General features: G+C 40.2%; 1 protein-coding gene across 2 annotated transcripts in view; it reads right to left on the bottom strand.

The window, feature by feature from the left end:
• Nucleotides 1-18,526, bottom strand: part of ZNF217 (zinc finger protein 217) — a 61,508-nt gene extending 42,982 nt beyond the window's left edge. The window contains exon 1 of one of the 2 annotated variants that reach the window (XM_070744596.1): nucleotides 18,487-18,526. The gene's annotated coding sequence lies outside the window, so the exon portion shown is untranslated. Of the gene's footprint in view, nucleotides 1-1,296; nucleotides 1,519-18,486 lie in introns of those variants that run through there. The other variant, XM_070744592.1, reaches the window with a different exon arrangement.
• Between the last annotated feature and the right edge of the window lie 349 nt (nucleotides 18,527-18,875).

The raw sequence follows: 18,875 nt of genomic DNA, 5'->3' as shown, positions 1-18,875 counted from the left end.
GCATTTTCGAAAGTGTGTTATTTCCTTCTGCTCCCTCACTTTATAGAAACTTCCCTTTTCACATTCTTCTGTAAAAAAGAATCACTTTGTCTACAGGCTTAAGTTCCTTTTTTGTGTGTGTGTGTGTGCTTTTCATTCTATTCTTCCTGCTCAAATAACACCTTCTCTATTGGAAATGCTGTAAATTTTGAAGGTTCCAAGGTCAATTCAGAAAGGGCATTAAAAAAAAGGGATAAAAAACTTAATTTCCTCCCCCCCCCCGCCCCCCTCCTTTTGACTACACAGCTTCTACACAAGAAAAATCCAAATGTAGAGGCAAACAAGCTTGTCCCGGCAATTTTCCTAATAGCCCTTACTTCAAAAACTGTTAAAACTTCAATACAGATACTATACTCACAAGGGGATTCACAAGGGGGGAGGGGGGGGTTAGGGAGCAGTGGCTTATGGGATTGCATATCGAAAGGCAGCTTTTGGCGACCAATTTCTGCAAGTCAAATAAAATTTTAAAAAAGGAGGTGCACCCCAAGTGAAGACGCAATCAGTTAAGAAATTAATGCAACCCTCCCTGGTAGGGAAAGGTATTAACATATGGAAGTGAAATCACTCCGTCAGGCTTTTGTGAATTGTTATTTTCCTCCTCTCCCAGCGGAGCTATTGTTACAGGAGCCAACTAGTTTTTGTTTTTAAAAAGTGTAAGGAGAGAAGATTTTTTTTCCCCCAATTATTTCTATAATCGTCAATAATAACAATAACAATAAACACCTCGAGAGCAGATTCAATTCCGTTCAGGAAGCCCCTGAAAACGAAACTGGCAAAATGGATCAATAAACTTCTCATTAGCACATTAGACCCCCACACACACACCGCCGCCCCTCCGACCCCCCCCCCCCCACCCCATCTGTGCCAAACACATTACAAATCTTGCTTCCAGGAACATCCCTGAGTCACAAAGAGGTCCTGCCTTCCCCTCCCCCCCCCCATTCGAGATTAAACCTATTGAATATTGAAAACAAAATACACCTATATAGAAATGTAATGGAAGTCGATTGGGAGAGGGCAGAGAGAGAATTGAAAAGCAAGAAAAGTAAGCCAGGCAAAATCGTATGGTTATTTCAAACACTGAGAAGTTTAAAGGAAGCGGAGGAGCTAAACGTTTGTCTTCCCCCATCTATCTTTCTACTTCCCTCCCTCCCTCGCTTTGCAGAAAGGTGGAAATAAAAAGAAGAAGAAATAACGCAGGGTCATAAGGAGAGTGTTTTTTTTTTAAAGGGCAATTAGAATATTAAGTGCCTTTACCTTTATGATTCTCCCGCTGCCAAGTGGCTTGTAGTAGTGGCTGGTAGTAGTGGAAGATAAAAACTGACACAACAGGAGTTCCTGCGTTTGAATGAGAAAGAAGAGACGAAGGAGGGATTCGGAAGGAGGGAGGGAGGGAAAGAGGGAGGCGGCGATTGGGAGTTTTTGAGGCTGGTTCGTGACACACGCAAAGACACGCAAACACACACACACAAACGGGATACACACCTGATCCTTTTGGTTTCATTCTCCAGATGCCATGGGGAGGGCGAGGAAGAGGGGGCTTAGAAGGAAAAGAAAAAAAAGGAAGACAACGCAGAGAATCTTGAGCTACTACTACCATACCTGAGTCTAAGGAGAAGGGCGGCATAAAAATTGAATAAATAAATAAATAAATACCGTTCCTGTCCTAATGTCTTTTTTTAATCTTTTCTATCTCTACTTTATACTTACATTATATTAAACATACAATACTATATTTGTATGACAAATAAATAAGTAAATAAATAAATAATAAATAATAAGGGGAGAGTCTAATACAAGTCTAATAATTTTATTATTGTTGTTATTGTTGTTGTTGTTGTTATTATTATTATTATTATTATTATTATTATTATTATTATTATTATAATCCAGCTGGATGCTATAATTTTGCATCCTTGGCAAAATTAAATTTGGGTATGTTTGTACCCATCTCTGCTCTCCCCCATTTATTTTTTTTTGGGGGGGGCAGACTTGGGAGACTGTTTCCTTGCATTTGTTTTACATAAATGGACGGATCCTGTAGGCCAGTGTTTCCCAACCATGGTAACTTGAAGATATTTGGACTTCAACTCCCAGCATTCGCTGGCTGGGGAATTCTGGGAGTTGAAGTCCAAATATCTTCAAGTTGCCAAGGTTGGGAAACTGCTGTAGGCTATAAACTGTCTGTGAAGCGGTTGCTCAAGGTGGTTTATAAAAGTAATCTTCCGAATATACAGGAAACCTAAAACGCATACTCTTGTAAACGCCTTGGGGCGGGGACCTATTTTTTTATACACACACACACACAAACTATACATATGCTATTTATAGTTATATTAATTATAATTTATACATCTATATATTATTATATACATGGCATGTTTATCTTGGCATGGAATCCACGGCCTTTTTTAAGCCGCCTTGGAAACGTGGGCAGATTTTTTTAAAAAAAATGATTTGAATAAGGATTTTGTGATTGTATGTATTGATGAAATATCTAATGTAGCAATGCAGAAATACTGATTGTATGTTGATATTAGTTTTTTTAAAAAAAAAATGTTTGAAAATCAATTAAAAAAATTAAATCCAATTCCCCCTCCTCGTGGGGAGGTGCAATGCACAGGACTTGTTCCCCACCCGGGGTTGTTGAATCCTTCGTGGAGCAGCTTCATCTTACTCCTGCGCTGGGGAATTATTACTGCCGCCCTCCCCGGTCCTGGAAAGCCCACCCCCGAATTGCTTAGGCTGCTGCGTCCCCGTCCTTTGTTTTATAAGGGAAGGGACTGAATCTCCAGTTATTCTGCAATGGAGGAGGGGGGGGAGGTGCCCCCACACACATTCATGATCTTTCCGCGTAGCCCTCTTTTCAAAATGGGGAAGGGGTTTCTATTTGCCCCACAACACACACACGGTTCCTTTAGGGGCTCAGACACACAGGAAGCCCTGCGCCGTTGGTGAGGGGAACCTGTCGTTAGGGCGCGAGGAGGCTCCCCAACCGAGGAGAAACCGCCCAATCTGTCCTTCTGTACCCTCACGCCCTCCCATGCCGCCCGGGCTCCTCCCCGGCCGCCTCCCTGCTCTCCAGCCGTAGTCAGAAGGCGGGAAACTGGAACGATATTGGCCCGGCCTCCTTTGGGCGCGCGGGATGGCTCCGTCCATCCCTGCGCACCTCAAATGGCCCGTGAGGTGGGATGAGGGGGGAGGGGAATGGCTGGCGCCAAGAGTGCCGAAGTTTGCAATGGGGATTGTTGCCCTCGAGAGCTGCGACTTGCGGGGGAGGGAGAAGGAGGAACTTTACAAAGGGGAACCGTTCCTGGGTCAAGGCGCTTGTTCGCCCTCTTGTTTGCTGCTCCACGTGGAGAGGGGGGGAGGGAAGAGGTGGAAAGGGATAAGGAGGAATATAATACATGCAGAATAAATTAAAATAAAAAAATAAAGAATCCGGGCTTTCAAGTTTGAGGAAAGACTCCGGCTGAAGAGATATTAGAAGGGGGAGGGAGGTGTCTACTCGTGTATACGGATGGGTCTTTTCCCCACGTACACATCCGGCTTGTCGCCAACGTTGCTCCTTCGTGGTTTTCCCTGGAATTGTCTTTTGAAGAGGATGGGAGAGATAATGGTAAACCTATTTAAGGGTACCCTTAATGGATAGGAAATCTGCTAGAGACGGCTTTGGGGCATTTTCAGGTATTAGAAGACAGAACCTGAGGGTAGAACCAGAAGCAATAGGTGGAAACTAAATAAGGAGAGAAGTAACTTAGAAATAAGGAGAGATTTCCTGACAGTCAGAACGGTTCATCAGTGGAACAGCTTGTCTCCAGAAATTCTGAATTATTATTATTATTATTTATTATTATTAATTAGATTTGTATGCCACCCCTCCGAGGACTCAACACTGGAAGTTTTTAAGCAGATGTTGGATAACCATCTGTCTGAAGGTTTCCTGCCTAAGCAGGGGGTTGGACTAGAAGACCTCCAAGGTTCCAAACAACTTTGTTGTTGTTGTTGTTGTTATTGTTAGAACATCAATGCTAGACTTCTCCAGATTCCTAAGAGGTCAGTAAGGGGCGTGTGCATAAGTACACAAGCGTGCCTCCCATCCCCTGTCCTATTGTCTCTTCTATAACTTTCTCTCTATATATGTCTATATATATCTATATATTTCTTCTATCACGATATCACTATCTCTTATTCTACTATATTATTCCTACATCTTCTCTATTCTTCCATTGATTGATATACTATGTGTATATCCTCTGTAACCTCATTGTGTTTTGGACTGACTGACTGATGAATGAATGAATAAATAAAGCAAGCAAGCAAGCAAGCAAGCAAGCAAGCAAGCAAGCAAGCAAGCAAGCAAGCAAGCAAGCAAGCAAGCAGATTGGCCTTGCAACAATCCTATGAAACTGCAGGATGAATGCAGTTCTACTGTTAACGCTTTAGAGCAGTGGTTCTCAACCTTCCTTAATGCCCCGGCCCTTTAATATAGTTCCTCATGTTGTGGTGACCCCCAATCATAAAATAATAAAATTATTAGGAAACTCGGGTGGGTTCTAACTTACTTCATTGCTGGTTCGTTACCTCCTGCACTGCAGCGCCTCAAGGCTGTGTGTGCGCTTTGTGCGTACACCGGCATGTGCACTGAATTTTTTTAATGCAAAAAAGGCAAAAACAAGATGGTGACAAATGTGCAGTGCCGGAAATTCAGGATTTAAAAACCCCTAAAATTGCTAATAGGACCGTTAGGTAGAAGACCTGATGCTATTTGCATTTATGAACAAATTGGTACTATTTGTAGATTAAGTATGAATAATTTCAGTGTTACATGGCTATCATTTATTGAAATTGTTTTGCTCATCCCTCTTTTTCTGCTTTCATTTTTCATTAAAACAATGGCAAAATTAAAAAAAAGTAAAATAATAAAGTAAACTGAAAGAAAGTCTCTGTTGTTGATAGGGGTGAAAACCAGTTTTGGTGATACATAACCAAAATTAAAATATGATAGTTAAACAGACCTATAGTACTTAGATTCAAAAGCAGGGCCTACTGATTTTATCCTTGATAAATGTATACAAGATTAATACCTCAGAGAGTGTTCAGCATATGAAATAGACTAGTGAATAGTATTTCATGTAACTGAGATAGGAAAAGTCAAATCAATTAGATTAATCTTGTTCTACTATTTAGGTCTACAGTTAAGCCTGCAGAAAGTTTTGCATTATTCTAATTGTTCACAATTTAATAACTCTATGCAAAAGTAGAGGATTAGATTAGATTACTAGAGATGGAAGGGACCTTGTAGGTCATCTAGTCCAGTGATGGCAAGCTTTTTTTTTGCTCAAGTGCCAAAAGGGTGTGCATAGGATAGCAGGCATGTGCCTGCTCACACCCATAATGCAATGCCCCCCATGCGCTTATGTGCACAACCTATCCCACCACACATTCGCCTAAGCCTCACTGAAGCCTCCAGACTGCCAGTAGACTTGTTGGGTCCATTTTCTGTCATCCACAGACTGTCGAGACTTTTCTGAAACCTGGGAAGGGCAAAAACGGCCCAATGGGTCTACCGGAAGTTTGTTTCTGAACTTCTGGTAGGTCCGTCTTTCACTATTCACAGACTCCAGAGACTTTCCTGAAGCCTGGGGAGGTTGAAAACAGCCTCCCCTGCCCTCTGGAAGGCTGACAATTAGCTGGCCAGCATGCTGGGAGTGACATAGGGCAAGGGTCGCCTTGTTTATTTCTATACTTTACAAATAACTCAAGACAGAGAACATATCCAACACAACTTCCTCCTCCTTGTTTCCCTTCAACAATAACCATGTGAAATGGATTGAGCCTGGGGTAGGCAAAGTTACTTGTGGACTTCAACTCCCAGAATTCCTGAGCCGATCTAGCATGCTCATGAATTCTGGGGATTGAAGTCCACATGTCATAGAAGAGCCAACTTTGCCTACCCCTGGATTGGGCTGAGAGAAACTACGATTGGCCCAATCATGAATATGTATTTATTGAAGCAGTGGCATTTTAAACCAGGGTTTTCAGTTCTAATTCTAACAGCCTAACTTCATCATGTTTACAGTTACTACACCTGGGACCAGAATTTTCATTGCTAAGCGATGCAGGATTTAAGTGAGCTGCTTCTGGTTTTATGACTTCTTTTTTTTTGCTAAGGTTTTAAGCAACCCACTAGTAAATCTTGTAAATCTGTCTTTCCCCATTGACACTGATTGTCAGAAAATCCCAGAGGTGGTTTGCAAAAGGCAATAGTGATCCCAGGACACTGCAACCATTTTAAATACAGTAGTCCTTGAATCATAACATTTCATTTAATGACCGTTCAAAGTTACAACAGCACTGAAAAAAGTGACAGGACTATTTTTCACACTTACGACCTTTGTAGCATCCACATGGACAGGTGATCCAAATTTAGGTGCTTGGCAACTTATGACCATTCTTGTGTCCCAAGATTATATGACCCCCTTTTATAACCTGAATAAGCAAAATCAATGGAGAAACCAGATTTATTTAACAACTGTGTTACTTATCAACTGCAGTGGTTCACTTAACTGGCAAGAAAGGTCGTAAAATGGAGTAAAACCCAGAAATTTTGGGCTTAATTGTGGTCGTAAGTCAAGGACTATCTGTACATGCCAGTTGCCAGGCACCTGAATTTTTATCGTGTGACTGCAGGGTTATAAATGCGAGGACAGTAACTGAATTTAAACATGTCTGGGATAAACATATATCCTAAGATAAAATAAAGGAACTAGTAGGGCAGACTAGATGGGCCATGAGGTCTTTTTCTGCCGTCAATCTTCTATGATGGGTTGTAAGTAACTTTTCAGAACCGCCGAATGGTTAAGGGAATGGTTGTAAATTGAGGCCTACCTGTATTGATACTATGATGGGGAGTGAGATTTTTGAGAAAATGAGCAATACCACTTCTGCACATAGAATGTCTGTGTTTACACAATTTGATTGAGTCAACTATGCATCAGACAGTGAACTATAAATGGCCTGCATCATATCCTACACTAAAATGTGATTTCTACTTTGATATTAAATGTATTACACAAACTTAACCATTAATTCCTTCCTCCTACTAATAAAGGACACTCTTTTTTTACATACACAGCAGAGTTTGGTTATAAAGGGAAAAATAGCAGAAAAAAATGAAAACCTGGTTGCCAGTCAGATAGACTTGATCAGAATGAGATACTTCACTTAGAAGTTCTGTATCTCTTGGGATATAACAGAATAAACACAAAAGCCCATGCTGACTACAGTATTAAAAGGAAGGGGAATGAAGAAATGGAGAACTTAGTCGATAAAACCATCATTTTGTTACCCTAGCAGGTAACAGTGGATATTTCCAATGTATTATGCACCTATGGTAGGTAATAATAATAAAACAATATTCAGATAGCAACAAAGAGATATTCTTTTGCCATCAAGTGGCCATCCACATTTTTACAATCCAGATTTGATTACCGTATTTTTCGGTATAAAAGACGCACCACTGTATAGACGCACCTAGGAGGAGAACAAGGAAAAAAGTATCCTGAACCAAATAGTGTAGTATTATATAGTAATAGTAGAATAGAATAGAATAGAATTCTTTATTGGCCAAGTGTGATTGGACACACAAGGAATTTGTCTTGATGCAGATGCTCTCAGTGTACATAAAAGAAAATATAAATTTGTCAAGAATCATGTTGTACACCACTTAATGATTGTCATAGGGTCAAATAAGCAATGAAGAAACAATATTAATAAAAATATTAGAATAGAAGCAACAGGTTATAATCATACAGTCCTAAGTGAAAGGAAATGGGACATAGGAATGATGAGAAAAAAACTAGTAGTAATAGTAGTGCAGACTTAGTAAAAAGTTTGACAATGTTGAGGGAAATATCGGTATTTGTTTAGTAGAGTGATGGCGTTCGGGGGGAAAACTGTTCTTGTGTCTAGTTGTCTTGGTGTGCAGTGTAATAGTATCCTCTCCAGCCATGAGGTGGGTTTGTGGCTCCTGGTGTTTTCTGTGGGAAATGTCTCCCTTCTTTCCTTCCCTCCCTTCCCTCTTCCTTCCTTCCTCTCTTTCCCTCCCTCTCTTTCACAAATAGGTTCTTGGAGCTCTCTTTTACGTTCCTATCTGGCGGATTGCTCCTACCAGTGGGTTGAGCCTGCAGCTTTGAGTGTCTTGCATGCATGCACAGAAAGCAAAAACTTGTGAGGGGATGCACATGTGAGAGAGATTTGTGAAAAACAGTCATAAGTCACTTTTTTTCAGTTGCGAACGGTGACCAAACAAACTTGTAAATCAAGGATTACCTGCACCAGAGGTAGGCAGAGTTGGTTATTCTGTGGCATGTGGACTTCAACTCCCAGAATTCCTGAACTATCATGATTGGCTTAGGAATTCTGGAAGTTGAAGTTCACAAGTCATAGAAGAGCCAACTTTGCCTAACCCTGACCTGTACTATGTGTTCCCTGTCAGTTTTGGGTTGCTGGGATTATGAAGCATGCTTTGCTCTCTTTCCTGTTGACCCCATAAAAAAATAATCAAATGTACCAATCTAAGATATTGTTGGTCCAGGAACTGCAAAGCAAAACATCCACTCACCTCCATTCCAAAGGGAAAGATAGGAACAAAAATTCTACTGCCATGCCACGCTTGAAGAACGTATCTCTTTGATTTGCACACTCAAATCCTGATCATTAATCATTACGAAATTGCCTGGTTACTATCCCATCATTCTTCCTGCAATCTATATGTCAAGTGTGAGGGCGGCCTGACAGCAGAGCCTTAATTTTGCAACCAAGTGCTTTTTCTCAACCCATCCAACCCACGTTTATAAGCTCAAGTTGTATAATATTTATACTGTTAGCCTCTGCTCCAGCAAAGGACTGCCATCTTCATCGCTACCGGTGCATCCTCTGATGCGAGTGTGCCCAGTGGGCGCGTGGGCACCCGTCGCCGTGAGATTTGTGCATGTGCAGAAAGCAAAAATTTGCATTAGGACGCTTGTGCAAGCAAAATTTCAGTGATTTTCACCAATAATTTTGCTTCCGTATACAGTACAGTGGAACCCCGACATAAGAGCTGCTCTACTTAAGAGCAACTCGAGATAAGAGCTGGGAGGGGAGAGATATTTTTGTTCTACTTACAAGCCCAAATTCGAGATACAAGCGCCAAGGAGCTGTCTCCTGAAGCCAAACGCTAACTTCCGCGTTCGGCTTCAGGAGACAGCTGCGAAGCGGCGCGCGTGTTTTAAAAGGTTGCAGCCGGCCTGGGGGGCTCGGGGGGGGGGCTTGCAGCTTTCTTTCTTGCTCTATTTCTTTCTCTCTTTTACCTTCCCTTCCTCTATTTCTTCTTTTCTTTCTCCTTCCCACCTTCTTCCCTCCCTCCCTCCTTTCACTCATTCCTCTCTTACTCTCCCCTTTCATAAGTTTCCTTGCTTCCTTCCTCTGTTCCTGTCCCTTCCTGTCGCTTCTTTCTTTCTTTCTTGCTTTCTTTCTTGCTCTTTTTCTTTCTCTCTTTTACCTTCCCTTCCTCTATTTCTTCTTTTCTTTCTCCTTCCCACCTTCTTCCCTCCCTCCCTCCCTCCCTTCACTCATTCCTCTCTTACTCTCCCCTTTCATAAGTTTCCTTGCTTCCATCCTCTGTTCCTGTCCCTTCCCTCTTTCCTTCCTTCCCACCCTCCGTCCATTCATTCACCCATTCCTCTCTTGATCGCTTAAAGCCGGTCCCTGGTGCAAAAAGGGTTGGGGACCTCTGTCCTACAGGATTGGGTGGCAGAGAAGTTGAACATATGTAAATTTAAAAGTTTAAGAAAGTTTACAAGTTAAGTGAAAGAAACTTCATTATTCATTTATATGTACATGTACATTTCTTCATTAAAAACATGTCTTTCTGCATAATTTAGACTAACTTTGTGAGTTTTTTGAGGGCTGGAACCAATTAAAATTATTTACATTAATTCCTATGGGGAAAAGTCGTTCGAGATAAGAGCTGCTCGACTTAAGAGCCCAGGTCCGGAACGAATTAAACTCGTATCTCGAGGTACCACTGTATACGCATCCTAAAAATCACTACTGGAACGTAGCACCTGACTGTTCTGGTAGTGACCCATCACTGCTCTGCAGTGTAGAAGAAAGGGGAAATTATCCTAAACAAAAAAAAAATTCTTACCATCACTTCCACATCACTAGTTTCTGTTTCAATTGGTGTCATTAAAATCACTATATTCTCCTGCTCTACACAAAGGCAAAACAACCACTACCACATCCTTATACTTTACATGTTTACTCCTCCTGCTCCAAAGAAAAGGGAGAAACAGAAGTGTAAAGACTTTTACCCTAAGTCAAGTCAGCATTTTTCTGAAAAGATCTAGAATGTCAATCAACTATAAGAAAAAGCAAAGGGACAATAGTTCCACCAATAGAGATCCAGACAGTCCACAAACTGCAGAGTTTTGTCACTGCAGAAAGAAAGTTCAGAGAGGAAGTTTCCATTGTTGTTACTTTAGTGGAACCACAAAGGCTTAGATCAGTGATGACGAACCTATGGCATGGGTGCCACAGGGGGCACGCAGAGCCATATTTGCGGGCACATAAGCTATTGCCGTAGCTCAGCTCCAACATGCATGTGTGTGCTGGCCAGCTGATTTTTGGCTTGCACAGAGGTCTAGGAGGGCATTTTTGGGAGCCAGAGACCCTCCGGGAGGCTCCAGGGAAGCCTTTGGAGCCTGGGGAGAGTGAAATACAAGCCTACTAGGCCCACCAGAAGTTGGGAAACAGGCCATTTCTGGGCTTCTGGGGGGCAGGGAAAGCTGTTTTTGCCCTCCCCAGGCATTGAATTATGGGCGTGGGCACTCACACATGCGTAATAATGCGCACGCATGCTCTTTCAGCACCTGGGGAAACAAAGGTCCGCCATCACTGGCTTAGATGTTAATTGTTTAGACCTCAAACTCAGCTAGTGTGGAACCCTACTTTTTACCTGATATAAAATATTGCTGTAGAATTGCCCTTATTGCAATCTTTAAACAGAATTTTGTACGGTAGTCTTTGACTTAAGGCCAAAATTAGGACAGGAATTTCCACTGCAAGACAGTTGAGTGAATTGTGCCTTGTTTTACGACCTTTTTGGCCCTGGGTTGTTAAGCGAAGCACTGCTGTTAAGTGAACCATACAGTCATTAAGCAAATCCAGTCTCCCTCATTGATTGTCAGGGTTCCAAGTAACACTCCCAACAAAAAAACTCCCTATGAGGCATGAGTTTCCTCAAAGTTCAATTTTATTAGAGATGTCATATTGGCACATCTGGGAAAACCCGAATCTGAAAGCTTCCAGGTTTTCTCCACCCAAAGGAAAGTTTAAGTCCCTGCCCTGCACCCACAAATCCATCACATGGTCCAATCAATGCACCGTCCCAACTGGAGATATTTCCTAACCACTCCCCTGCAGGTGGACGCCAGGATGACCTTGACTCTCAGAGGAAAGAATGTTATTATGACTACCTACTCATCAGTATTGGGTTTCAGTATGGATGAGGATGCCGCACCGGTAGTAAGTGCACGCAGCTTTGGGTCTCTGTGTGTACATGCACACGTCCCAACAAGATTTTGCTTCTGCGCCTGTGCAGAAAGCAGAATCTCCCGAGGGGACGCGCACACAAGAAGTTGTCAATCTTTTGCTTCTACACATGTGCCGGAGCAAAAAAAAAAAAATCACCAAAATCTCACGAACACTGCATCCCCTCATAAGATTTTTCTTCCTGCACATGCGCAAAGGCAAAATCTCGCTGGGACACACATATGCGCATGTCAAAGGCCTGAAGCTGCGCACACAGGACACCGGTAGCAGCAGTAGCGGCAACCCCCACAATGATACCCATGCTCCATACAATCCCCGCTCCCAGTTTCCCACAGTAATAATTGTGGCAGGCCTGAAGGCCCAATGCCAAAGATGGCGTCCAGACCTGACATTGACTTTTGTTTTATTTATTTATTTATTAGATTTTTATGCCACCCTTCTCCTTAGACTCAGGGCAGCTTACAACATGTTAGCAATAGCAGTTTTTAACAGAGCCAGCATATATTGCCTCCACAATCCAGGTCCTCATTTTACCCACCTCAGAAGTATGGAAGGCTGAGTCAACCTTGAGCCGGTGATGAGATTTGAACCGCTGAACTATAGATCTACAGTCAGCTTCAGTGGCCTGCAGTACAGCACTCTACTTGCTGCGCCACCCCGGCTCTTTTGTTGGAAACCGATTGGGAAGGTTATTATAACCATTGTAAATACAGTACATACTGGTTGTCAAGCACCCAAATTTTGATCACGCAACTGTGAGGATGCTGCAATGGTCATAATAATAATAATGATAATGATGATGATGATGATAATAATAATAATAATAATAATTTATTAGATTTGTATGCCGCCCCTCTACAAAGACTCGGGGCGGCTCACAACAATAATAAAACAATGTTACAATGGAACAAATCTAATATTAAAAGAGAAAAAGACATATAAAATCCTCTCATTTAAAACCAAACAACACATACATACCAAACATAAAGTATAAAAGCCTGGGGAAGGTGTCTCAGTTCCCCCATGCCTGGCGGTATAGGTGGATCTTGAGTAGCTTACGAAAGACAAGGAGGGTGGGGGCAGTTCTAATCTCCAGTGGGAGTTGATTCCAGAGGGCCGGGGCCGTCACAGAGAAGGCTCTTCCCCTGGGGCCCACCAAACGACATTGTTTAGTCAACGGGACCCAGAGAAGGCCAACTCTGTGCAAATACTGGTAGTAAGTCAATTTTTCAGTGCCATCGTAACTTCAAATGGTGATAAGTCAAGGTCTACCTATAATTCAAAAGAGAATGGTGGATACTGATAATGATAGATACGTATTTGGGCTGGTTTGCTTTTGAATATTGTACCGCAAAGTACATCTGTGACTTGATACAAGGGAACTACAGTATTTTATATTCCAAATTTTGAGATCAGCACAGGAACACTTGTTGATCCCTCTGCAGTATTTTTATAGGATCCTTATCTTCTTCCTGCTTTATTAAAGCATCAGCAATATGTAGCTAATTGCAGCTAAACATCACAAAGCCTTTCTTGTTTTCCTTTAGTGATTCAAGTTTGACAACAAACATGGGTTAAGACAAACTTTAGAAGTTACAGGGTGATTCTTTGTCAATGTTATGGCTTGGGTCCTTTACAAATTGCACCATGGAAACCTTGTTTATACTTGTTATTTCTATATGGATTTCAAACTTACAGATGTGAATAATTTTGCTCACTTGAGCAGCCTAGGGTAAATGAATATTGCTTTTACCAGTACTGTGCAGTATTTTGTTCGCTGCAAGTTAAACCTGACATACCAGTTTTTGGAAAACCATATTTAGTTCTGAAACTGCACTTGCAAAAGGATCAATGGAAAATATGGCTTTCAAACAACCCTCACCGTTTTATTTTAAAAATAAATTAGTTATGAACTTTTTCATTATTATTATTATTATTATTATTATTATTATTATTTATTAGATTTGTATGCCGCCCCTTTCCGTAGACTCATTCAAAACAAGTTTCCAAAATATATTAAAATTATATAACAATAATTATTAAATAATACAATAATAACACGAGTGATTAAATAACACTTTCCCATCAGTATTCATTAATGAAAAATACACTGTAGTGTAGACCAGTGATTTTCAACCTTTTTTGAGCCGCGGCACATTTTTTACATTTACAAAACCATGGGGCACAGTTGGGGGGGGGGGCTAAAAAAAGCTTGGACAAAAAATTCTCTCTCTTCCTCCCTTTCGCTCTATTTCTCTCTCCCTCTTTCTCTCCCTTCCTCTTTTTTCTCTCTTCCTTCTTTCCTCTTTTTTGCTCTCTTTCTCTCTCCCTCCCTCCCTCCCTCTATGTCTTTCTCTCTCCCACCTTCCCTCCCTCTCTCTCTCTTGCTTTCTTTCTTTCTTGCTCTGTCTCTTGCTTTCTTTCTCTCTTTTTCTTTCTTTCTTTCTCTCTCTCTCTTGCTTTCTTTCTCTCTTGTTCTCTGTCTCTCTTGCTTTCTCTCTCTCTCTTTCTTTCTTTCTTTCTTTCTCTCTCTTGCTTTCTTTCTCTCTCTCTCTTGCTTTCTTTCTTTCTTGCTCTCTCTCTTGCTTTCTTTCTCTCTTGTTCTCTTTCTCTCTTGCTTTCTTTCTCTCTCTTGCTTGCTTTCTCTCTTGTTTTCTTTCTCTCTTGCTCTTTCTTTCTCTCTCTTTCTCTTGTTTTCTTTCCCTCTCTGAGCTTCGCGGCACACCTGACCATGTCTCGCGGCACACTAGTGTGCCATGGCACACTGGTTGAAAAACACTGGTGTAGACAATAAAACCTATTTGGCATTCTGCACAAGGCTTTCATCCAGAAAGAATAATTAAGTTAGCACTTAGTGTGTTCTTATGGATACTACTGATATGGTTCTGTTACGTATTTTTTATTTGTACAATCTCCATTTGAAACTTTGGAAACTTTTTCCTCCCTCAAAGGTTCATGAGATCCTTCATTGTAACAAAAGCATAGCTTAAAAAGAAAAACTAAACAAAAAATAAACCTCAGTGTCACACTGGATGCCTGCTTGAAATTTAAATCTGAATAAAATATTATTATTTTTTTGGTTTCGTTTTTTCTGCATGGCTTTCTGTTTTCTTTTTCAAGTTCTGAGCAGAAAATATATTGCTTTGGGGTTTGATTGTGGTAGTTATTTGGGTACAAAATACAAGCTAACTTTTTATCTATCTATCTATCTATCTATCTATCTATTATCTATCGATCGATCTATCATCTATCGATCTGTCTGTCTGTCTGTCTGTCTAATCTATCTATCTATCTATCTATCTATCTATCTATCTATCTATCTATCTATCTATCTATCTATCTATTTTGTCCAATGCACAATAATGCACAATGAAGTTTATAGAGGTTATACTCAAGTAAAATATATTAGAGAAAAAATAGAAGTGAAAATTTAGGAATAGAATATATGAATTAGAGAATAGAAGGAGGGACGGATGGAGGACCTCTGACCAGAATTGAGCCTCAAATTTTGGTTGTTAAGCTAAAGGGGTTGGGGTGGGTGCATTGAGGATGAATTTGTAGCACGAAGGGGGCAATGGATTGAAATGGTTTGGAAACCACTGGTTCAGGGTTTCCTGTTTGAGCAGAGAGCTGAAGATCTTCAAGATCCATTCCAACTGTTATTCTGCATTCCAGCGACGGTGAAATGGCTTGGGTGCTAAAAGGGAGCACACCTTCGTACTCACACCCATAATGCAATGCCCTTCTTCCCATGCCTGTGCACAACCACCACGCTTATCCCACTGAAACCTTTGGAGTTCCGGTAGGCCTGTTGGACTGTTTCACTCTCCCTGAGGTTCAGGAAAGCCTCCTGAAGCCTGCGGATGGTGAAAAATGACTCAATGATTCAACCGGAAGTTCAAAAAGATTCCACACCTCCGGCTGAGGCATTTTTTGTCATCCCCAGGCTTCAGGAGGCTTCTCCATAGACAGCGAAAAACAGCCCACCCAGAAGTTCAGGAGGCTTTCCTGAAGCCTAGAAAGAGCAAAAATGGTCGAAAATCAGCTGGCCTAGTGCAATGTCTTGCGTGGCATCAGATAAGGTTCCATGTGCCACCTGTGGCACGTTTACCATAGGTTCACCTCACTGCTGTATTCTGTAAAGACCCTTCCGTCTGAAGGGCTAAGATACAGGTAGTCCTCGATTTAGGAACACATTTGTGATCATCATTTCTGTGGTTAGACAAAGTGGTTGTTAAGTGAATCATGTCTGTAATTGGTTTTAAACGTATCACTGAAGTTATTCAATGAATTCAACTTCTCCCAATGACAAAACCAGTTTGGAAGGTGACAAATGGCGATCATGTGACCACAGGATGCTGCCATTGTCATAAATATATACTGGTTGCAAAATGCCCAGAGTTTGATCATGTGACTAGGGGGCGCCTGTTATGGTTACAGAGACTACAAAGACAAAAAAAGTCTCAAGTTACTGTTTTTTAATGCCAATGTATCTTCAAAAAGTTGCTAAACAAATGGTTGTTAAATCAATGACTACCTATAATCTTCTCTATCCACAAGTGGATAATTAAAGTATCAATTTAAAATACCAGTTCTCTCTCTCTCTCTCTCTCTCTCTCTCTCTCTCTCTCTCTCTCTCTCTCTCTCTCTCTCCCTTCTTTTCCCTCTCTCTCTGAATTACACTTTATTGTTTTTGGATAAGACTATTTAAAGAACATTTCATGATAAAAATCTTTTTAAAGAACATTTCAGCATGTAGCCATGTTAAGTGTATTCATTTCTATGCCTAAAGTTCATTTAGATACTGATACCGGTATATGTATTTATAAATATATATTTACATATAACCCAACTTATCCAACTATATTTTTGTCTGAAAAATTCAGACATACATACGTTTAGATTTGTATTGCCAATTTATTTATTTTTTCATATAAATATTTTTAAAAGTAAGTCCTGAAACCTGCATTTTACAGGGTGTACTTTCAAGAACGTATGTATAGGATCTTATGTAATGTTATTATCAAATCCTGTCATTTTCAATAGGATGTTAAACAGGACAATACTCTTGAAGAATGACCAGAAAGTGCCAAAATGAAATAAAATAAATTTGTGCAATGGGACTTGCTTCCATTCCCAATGGAAGGATTTGATAGTAACATTACACGAGATCCTATACTGTACATTCATCCTTGAAAGTACTTCCTGCAAAAACTTTCAAGACTTACTTTTTTATATATATTTATGTGAAAAAATAAATAAACTGGCAACATAAATCTGAGCATATGTTTGTTTGAATTTTCCAGACCTATTTTAGAAAGCACGGGGGCAAGGGGGATTTGAAAGCTAGGGGTGAAGGTGCCAATTGTCCTATGGATTTGATTTGAAGATCCATCATTATAATGCATCAGTTACTTCACTTCTACCTCACCCAAATTAATATAACTGCCTTCATAACATACTGCCATACTGTATAACAGAATGTGATATATTTTATATAGTGGCATCCTGATATATAAAATGGGGAGGAAGCCAAAAGCAACACACTTGCTTTGTTTTCATCTTTGACAAAAGTTAAAATTGCATTTAATCAACTTTAAATGGATTGGGTGGCATAGAAGTCGAATAAAGAATAAGAAATAATAACTTTAAAATTAAATCCATACAGTTAACGTTACTATTCCCATGTCTCTAGACTTGTTCCCCCATGCCCCCAGCTCTTGCAGGAAGAATTGCCATCCAGTAGCAAACATTGGAGGGAGGGGGTGGGGAAGACCCAGGAGAACTGCAGGCAATTTGTGCAGTTGCAAATTGCAAGTTCTTAGTAGGTTGTTCCCCTCCCCCAGTTTTAGGAGTGGGGTGTACTTTTTTTTTTTGCTAAACTAACTACGGTTCTCAGAAAAATAGGGTAACTATGGTTCTCAGAGGCAGCAGGGAATATAAACTGCATCTCTTCCTCTGCAAGTTCTAAGAAGCAAATTCACTGGAACCCATTTTTTAAAAAGGAAGAAAATTATGCAATTAATCTTGCATGCCTATCGGTAAGAGCAGATGACACACCAACAAACTGATGATCTTCCTTCAGATAGAGCCTTGCTTTACGTTTTAATTACAGTACTACCAACCAAAAAGGCCCTTTCTTTGCTCCTCTGCCAGGGAAAAAATGAGCTATTTTATTTAAGACAGCTTCTATGTAAGTTTGACCACAAGTAGCATTAGGAAATTTAACAAGTCCTGTTGGATGTGTGTGTGTTTCATTTGTCTAACTTTAGCCTGCTGAACTTACCCAGTACTATGTTTACAGGAAGTGCTTGTTAAGCAGGCAGTTTGCTATTCTGAATGGAGTACTGTAGTTGATTTGAGTTCACATGACATGATTATATTTGCAAAATTGCAAGTGGCAAAGTTGTGAATTCTAGAATCCTCGTATAACTGTCTTCTTTAACCACCAAAATGTATGATTGCATGTTACTTTCTACTCTTACTTTCTCCATTCAGTAACTAGTACATTTATATAATTGTATATAAACTTCCCTTCTCTATAAAATTGACTGTTTTTTAAATTTTTTTATCCAGTCTGGGAAAAACTAGGAGCTAGCAGTTTTAGGTATGTTTGCCACTTTGATTTGAACAAATATTTTTTAAAAAGCAAGATAAACATATATTTTTTTAAAAAACAGCTTTAAACTCATTATTATTCAGAGAGTTTCACAGATCCTGGGTTTTACTGTTATGAAGGAAATTACAGGTAGCAAACAAACGAAGATGCGCCAATAAAAGGAATGCTTATAATAATAAAAGATGGAAAACAATATTTTTATAAATAACTCAAGACGGTAAACATACCTAATATTCCTTTGTCCTTCTATTTTCTCTATTTTTCTCACAACAACAACCCTGTGAGGTGGGAAGGGCTAATTGAGAATGACTGGTCCAAAGTTACCCAGCTGACTTTTATAGCTAACGCAGGATTTGAACACATGCTTTCCCAATTTCCAGCCTGATGCCTTAACCATTAGATTGAACTGGCTCTAATAAAATTGCATTTGTTAATTCAAATATTCAGGTACAAATTTGGAAGTAACTATAATTGATTATTTTAAAAAAGTCACTATATTATAAAATATCAGCCTTGTTAAGGTTCTTATTCTCCATTCTCATGTAATTATATCCTGTCTGTCGGTCTACTTACCTTGTACAGCCTTTTAAATTAGAACACACTGGGAAGTAAATTT

This window comes from Erythrolamprus reginae, chromosome 3, assembly GCF_031021105.1.
Source record: "Erythrolamprus reginae isolate rEryReg1 chromosome 3, rEryReg1.hap1, whole genome shotgun sequence".
Lineage (NCBI taxonomy): Eukaryota > Metazoa > Chordata > Lepidosauria > Squamata > Dipsadidae > Erythrolamprus > Erythrolamprus reginae.
The sequence above is the reverse complement of the archived record's forward strand: the minus strand, read 5'-3'. Positions and strand labels throughout refer to the sequence as shown.